Below are 7152 nucleotides of genomic sequence, written 5' to 3'. Positions count from 1 at the left end.
GTCTGATGGAGGCAAATCTTTAGTTCAGGTTTCTTCTTCTCAAATGACTCTAATATCTGTCAAGTTGACAATAGCTAACCAGAAAAATAGGTCATCCCTTTACAAAAATGGACTTTTGCTCTATATTTTAGATGCCTTCCTACTATTCATTTGTTACAAGGAGCAGGGCCCCTTGTTTGTCCCTATCACCCAGCTAGCTTACACCCAAAATAACCACACAGAAACTGTATTCATTAAAGCACTGCTTGGCCATTAGCTCTAACTTCTTATTGGCTAACTCTTTTTTTTATTTTGACTAGGAAATATTTTATTGACAACCAAGGATACAGCCATAAGAGAGGGAAGCACACAGGACTGCAAACTAAAACCCAACAGCCAATAATGGTCATTTGGGCCAGGAACACTGCACCCAGGGTTCCTCACATTCTCCTACCAGTAGACACACAAGACTGGGCATCCAAGGGAGGGGGCAGAAGTTCTGGTGTCCCAGAGCGTGAGAGGATATTTGATGCTTCATTATGAGCGACAGGGCAAGGAGGTAAAATGGAACTGAAGTTCATTATTGCCCAAGACCACCTCCTCCTCTAAGAGCCAACACCAGGTGGAGGACTGAACCACCTAGGATCTTGTAATCAGCTGCTGTCTTCTCATCATTCATTTATTCGCCACTGTAGATGAGCCTCTGCTGTTGTGGGGGGTGCCCTCTTTCTCTACCACACGCTCCTTGATTCGCTCCACCTTGTCTGTGGGTTCAATGTCGATCTCAATCTCCTTTCCAGTCAACGTCTTCACTTTAGTTAGCATCTTCCTCCCAGGTTGGGGCTGCAGGCAGCTGTAGTGCTGCTTCTCCCACTGTGGTCACTGCTGCCACTTCTGAGCACTCCATGGCTAGGGACACTTCTCTATTGGCTAACTCTTACATCTTAATTTAACCCATTTCTACTAATCTGTGTATCGCCAAGTGACTGTGGCTTACCGGCAAGATTCTAACCAGCGTCCGTGTCAAGCAAGAGATCCATGGCATCTCTCACTTTGCCCTTCTTCCCAGCATTCAGTTCTGTCTTCCCCACCTACCTAAGTTCTGCCCTATCAGGCCCAAAGAAGTTTCTTTATTCATTAACCAATGAGAGCAAGACATAAACAGAAGAACCTCCTACACCATTTATTTAGAAGAAATTACAATGTTAAACCGTGTATGCAGCTCGACAAGGCTGGTTCTTATAATACAGTTTCCAAAACTGCATTATATCCTACGGATAAAGTGTTTTAGTACACTGCATACTCTTTGAACTGAAGCCCAGCCTACAATATATGTATCAGTGGATTACTGAGCAATTCAGCAGCACTTCATGTAGAGCTCTGTCCCCGACTATGCAGACACTTCGTTAGGGAAAATATTTTAGACCTATATTTGAGGCAGAGTGCCACTAACGCTAAGCTCTACTCACAGGGGAATCACAGTCCTGTAGTACGTAGTCTCTGGCCCCAGGGCCAACCAAACAGTCGAAGTCAAGAGAACACAATAAAACAAAAAGAACAGAGGAGACCAAAGTTATCTGTCTAGAACGTTAGAATGCCCAAACAAGCAGAGTTTAAAGTAGGTCTCAGGAACGAACATAATTCTGAGATCTAGAACTGCTGGGAAATCAAAAGGTAGCCAATCAGATGCATAATCCTAAACCAGTTAGATGACTAAAGAACACAGGTGCTCTATCAAAACCTGGGTTCTTACCATCGTTCAGTAGCAAGGAACCTAGCAATCCAGGCAGGTTTATAGCATCAGAAGTGACTTTAACAGCACTTCTACCTTCATGGTTAGCACAAAACTCACTGGAAAAGCATACGGGTGGATTAAGAGAGCCTGGTGCTGCTTTCCTGAGATGTCTTCTGTGCTCTTCCACACAGCCCACCCTCTGCTAACCACCCTTGCTCTTCCCAGTGAAGGTTCTGAAGGTGAGTCTGTCTGTCACAGAAAGCAGGTTGATGAACAGATTCCACACATAGATACCCAACAAAACCACCAGGGGTAGGTGTTAAAAATGCAGAACCCTGTGCTAGAAAGATGGCTCAGTTGGCCACAAGCGTAAGGACTTGAGTTTGAGACCTTGTGCTAGAAAAATGGCTCAGTTCCCCACAAGCGTAAGGACTTGAGTTTGAGACCCGGAACTCATAAAAATAAAAAGTTATGCATGATAGTTCTTTCTTATGGTCCCCTGCACTGGGGAACTGGAGACAGGAAGATCCCTGAACTCACTCATCAGCCAACCTAGTCCAATCCAAGAGCCTCAGCACTCAGCAAGTCTCTGTTCCAAAAGATAAGATTGGTATCCCCTGAAAGATAACACCTGAGATTGACTTCTGGCCTTCATTCATACATACACAGATATGTATATGTGTGTATATATATATATATATATATATATATGTATGTGTGTGTGTGTGTGTGTACATATATATATACTTGCACACTCACACATGCATGAACACACACAAACACAACACTCACACACAGAGCAAACTCCTGGGGCCCACCTTCATTTCTGAGTTACAAATGTGAAGACAGATACACTTGATATATTGCCTAGTTGATTTTCGAAGTAACTTAAGTGCAAAGGGATTCTGCTTACACACAATGGGTAGGTTCTCTTCATCAGGTCACTGTGACTGTTGGCAAGAGAGTCAGGAACTCAGCAGAGTTTTTAAAGCAAATAGTAAAACTGGCAGAAGACATGAGCAAGCAATTCACCCAAAAGCACACCTGACTGTTTAACACATGAAAAGAGGCCCCTGCACTCAGTCACATCTACGAAAAGCACTCTGAGCTACTAGTTCTTGCCATCAGTTTGGCAAAGTAAAATGTTTAAGAACACACTTTCCATGGAGGAGACAATGGGAGCTTTATGGAAAGATGGCAATTACTGTGGGATCACCAGGAGGGAATTTGACAGCATCTAAGGAAACTACATGTATGTTTATATTTTAAGATGGTAGCCTTTCTCCTAGTAATTTCTACTGAATATATATTCCAACTACACAAAGCAAATATATAATTGAGCTCTGATGATTACAGATTACTGTAGAACTTGATTAAATTATGCTATGGTACACACACACTGTGAAGCACGAAGCAATAGTGAAGAAGAAATGAGAAAGATCTATATGAATAAAGAGATTGCTTCCAAGAAATATTCAATAGCAAGATGATTGATTTAGAGACTGTATGTAGGATCCTCCCTTTCAAGTAAGAGAGGAGAAATGATAAAATAAAAAATGTGCCTAATTACTATAAAATAAAATGAAATTTAAAAAATTAATCATGCATTTCTTGATCCATTTAAGCCTAATATTTAGAACTAAGTTTTAAAACAATAGAATGTTTTCAGGAAATAAACAACATATGGAATGATGAGTCGAATTCCATACTGCTGCCAAAGATTTAATATAGTGTATGTCTTAGAAGAATCTGTGCAATGGGTAGGGACTGAGTGAGTACTATAAACAGGCAAAGAGAGAGACGTCTAAATCATCTTCATAAATATGAGCTGAAAAGACTAGCAAAGCTGTGAAGGTATTTACAGTGTGTGTGTGTGTGTGTGTGTGTGTGTCTGTGTCTGTCTGTGGATGTGTCTGTGTGTGTCTGTATGTCTGTGTAAGTGTGTGTCTGTGTGTGTGCCTGTGTATGTATCTGTGTGTATGTGTCTGTATGCCTGTCTATGTATGTCTGTGTGTATGTATGTATGTATGTGTGTATGTATATGTGTGTGTGTACTTACCCAAATGGGCATATATAAAGGACAGAGAATAACTTCCTTAATCACTTTTCTACTTTATTGGTTAAGACAAGGTCTCCCTCTGAACCTAGAGCTGTTCGTTTTATCTAGACTGACTGTACAGTAAGCCCTCAGGACCCAGCTATCTCCAAACACCAGAACAAGGATTACCAAGGAGAGCTGCCACCCTGGCTTTCTCACAAGGATCATGGGGTCCTCATCCTTACACAGAAGCCCCTTAACCCCGGAGCCATTTCCTCAGCCCAGTACTTATAATATACAGAAACAGTGGCCTTCTGATGGGGCAAACAATCGCCTCAGATGTTACCCACTGACTGACTGGTACAAAGGGACCTGGCCAGTCTTACCATTCATTCGAGTCTTCTAAATTCACAAGTATCAAGAATGTATTTATCCATGAGCTTGTGAGTAACTGACAGCTCCCTATAGAATATCTAATTACCCATGTAACTTAAAAGCTGCAGTTTTGCTTAGAGGTAATAATGTCTCTAAACAAAAGTCATTCATTTCCCTGTACTCCCTTGCAACTCTATGTAGCCATACATAATGTGGTTTAAGTGATTGAGCACAACTCCATGCAACATCTGTCACTCTTGTCCCCTGGAATGCTGAAGCAAAAGTTAGTGAGAGACTGCACTCCAATGGCATGATAAAGGAGGAGGTACACTAAAGATGTGTGAGAGATGGGAAAGAAGCGGGATGCTGGGAACATCACTGGGCTGCTGGACCACGCTTCCACTGTCAGACACCAGACCTCTTAGTTATAAGACCAAGTAATCCCCGTGTGTTTTTCAGCTGGGGCTTACAGGTTCTCTTTTATTTACTGTAGATCCTATCCAGGATTTTGACAGTAAACTATCCCTAATATTCAGTGATAACTAAATTTCAAATTTACGCTTTACCATTTTCATGCATCCCACTAATAAAGTCATACCTCACCATCACTGGATCCAGTTACTTTTAAAGGAGTTCATGCTAACTTTTTTCATATGCCTTGTGTCTCTGGGTTGCTGTTTGTGTATCTGAGGTCAAGGCACTGACAGAAAGAAAATGAATGAAATTTATGCTGAAACACACATGGGCAGCCCATATATAGTAGTTCTGTTGAACTTGTCCATATTGTGCTTCATGGCCTAAGTTGACGAAGATGACTGACCAGATCTCTTCCTCAAGATATACCTTAATTAAGGGAGCCATTCTAGGGTTGGCAGAGACTTGACTCTAGAGGGGTTCCCAGGTGTCCAGGAAGATGCCCCCAGCTAGTTCCTTGGGCAGCTGAGGAGAGGGTGCCAGAAATGTCCAGATCCTATTGCCATACTCATGAATATCTTGCATATCACCATAGAACCTTCACCTGGCGTTGGATGGAGAAAATGACAGAGCCCCACATAGGAGCACCAGACTGAGCTCCCAAGGTCCTGATGAGGAGCAAAAGGAGGGAGATCATGAGCAAGGAAGTCAGGACCGTGAAGGGTGCGTTCACCCATTGAGACGGTGGGACAGATCTAACGGGAGACCACCAAGTCCAGTTGGAATGGGACTGATGGAACAGGGGACCAAACCGGACTCTCTGAATGTGGCTGACGGTGGAAGAGGACTGAGAAACCAAGGACAACGGCGATGAGCTTGAACTCTACAGCATGGACGGGCTCACTGTGAGCCTTGTCAGTTTGGTTGCTCACCTTCCTGGACTTAGGGGGAGTTGGGAGGACCTTGGACTTAACATAGTGAAGGGAACCCTGATGGCTCTTTGGCTTGGAGAGGGAGGGAGTGGGGGTATGGGTGGAAGGGAGGGGAGGGAAGGGGGAGGAGGAGGGGAGGAGATGGAAATCTTTAATTAAAAAATGAGGAAAAAAAAAGAGGGCACCAGATCTCATTACAGATGTTCGTGAGCCACCATGTAGTTGCTGGGATTTGAAATCGGGACCTTTGGAAGAGCAGGCAAAGCTCTTAACCGCTGAACCCTCTCTCCAGCCCCCAAGTCACCGACTTAGCAGTTTCAATTCCCTGTGTTGTTTCAACTAAAATACCAAGAAAGTTCCAGGCAGGAGTAGGCCATGGTAGGACTAAGGTGTACTTTCTTACAACTGGAATCAGTAGTTAAACAGAAACCCGGGAGCCAGGAGCCATCCACAGAGGGCAACAAGAACAAGTTGTAAATGAAACAACTCTAGAAATACAATAATAACCGATTAAAAATAATTACATCCTTCATTTGAAACTGTAGGAAAAAGTGCTAAAAATATAGCATGGAACAAGAAGTTATTTGTTGAAAGGGATAAAACTCGGGAAAGTAGAATAATCATACAGACACTGCTGCATCTAAAGTCAAAGAAGGCCCAGCATTGCCTTAGTTAGGGTTACTGTTACTGTGATGGACACAATGACAAAAAGCAAACTGGGGAGGAAAGGGTTTACTTGAACTATATTTTAGTTTATCACCAAAGGAAGTCAGGTCAGGAACTCAAACAGGTCAGGGACCTGGAGGCAGTGGCTGATACAGGGGCCATGGGTGGGTGCTGCTTACTGGCTTGCTCCTCATTGTTTGTTCAACCTGCTTTCTTATAGAACCCAGGATGACCAACTCAGGGGCAACCCTACCCACAATGGGCTGGGCTATCAATCGCCAATTAAGAAAATGCCCTACATGATTTTTTTTATGGAGGCATTTTCTCGCCTGATACTTCTTCCTCTTAAATAACTCTAGCTTGTGCCAAGTTGACATAAAACTAGCCAACACAGGCACATAGAATGGAAGAGTTGTGAAGTCATGGAAGCTTCTACCATAATCTCAAAGGAAGATCCAGGAAACCAGGAAATGTATGACAGACTTGGAGTCTCCGTAGTTAGTCCATGAGAAATCAGAGCCTGAAGTTGTGCGTGAAGTCAGAGTTACAACAGAGACCCCTATGAAGTCGGAGATGCCCGGTGACATGGAGTACGTGCTGTAGAAAACCACAGGCAATGGAACCAGTCCAGAAGAGAGGCCTTGTGTGATTCAGCCAACAGGACTATGACATCATTGCTGCCCAATTCCTTGGGAGCTTTCTTCCCATCACTGTGTGGCCCAAGTGCTGGCAGACATGGAGCTATAGGATTTGCTGTTTGCCTAACTGGATTTACGTCTTGCTTGGGTCTATTGCTTCCTTTCTGTTCTCCTGTCCCCTTCTCTTTTAGAATAGCAAGGCTTTATCTCTGCCTTTGTATGTTAGAAGTATAGAACTCATTAGGTTTTTTTTTTCTTTTTATAAGATCTCAGTTCAGAATTGCCTTAAGAATTTGAACCTCTAGGTTTTAGACTTACTGCACCTTAAAGCCAGCACTTAAACACTCAAAACTACCTATTCTCCCTTCCTAGGGA

At 43.1% G+C, this 7152-nt stretch overlaps 1 pseudogene; it reads right to left on the bottom strand.

The window, feature by feature from the left end:
* Positions 1-559: 559 nt before the first annotated feature.
* LOC119806292 lies at positions 560-804 on the bottom strand (annotated as a pseudogene).
* Between the last annotated feature and the right edge of the window lie 6348 nt (positions 805-7152).

This window comes from Arvicola amphibius, chromosome 2 (genome assembly GCF_903992535.2).
Source record: "Arvicola amphibius chromosome 2, mArvAmp1.2, whole genome shotgun sequence".
Lineage (NCBI taxonomy): Eukaryota > Metazoa > Chordata > Mammalia > Rodentia > Cricetidae > Arvicola > Arvicola amphibius.
The sequence above is the reverse complement of the archived record's forward strand: the minus strand, read 5'-3'. Positions and strand labels throughout refer to the sequence as shown.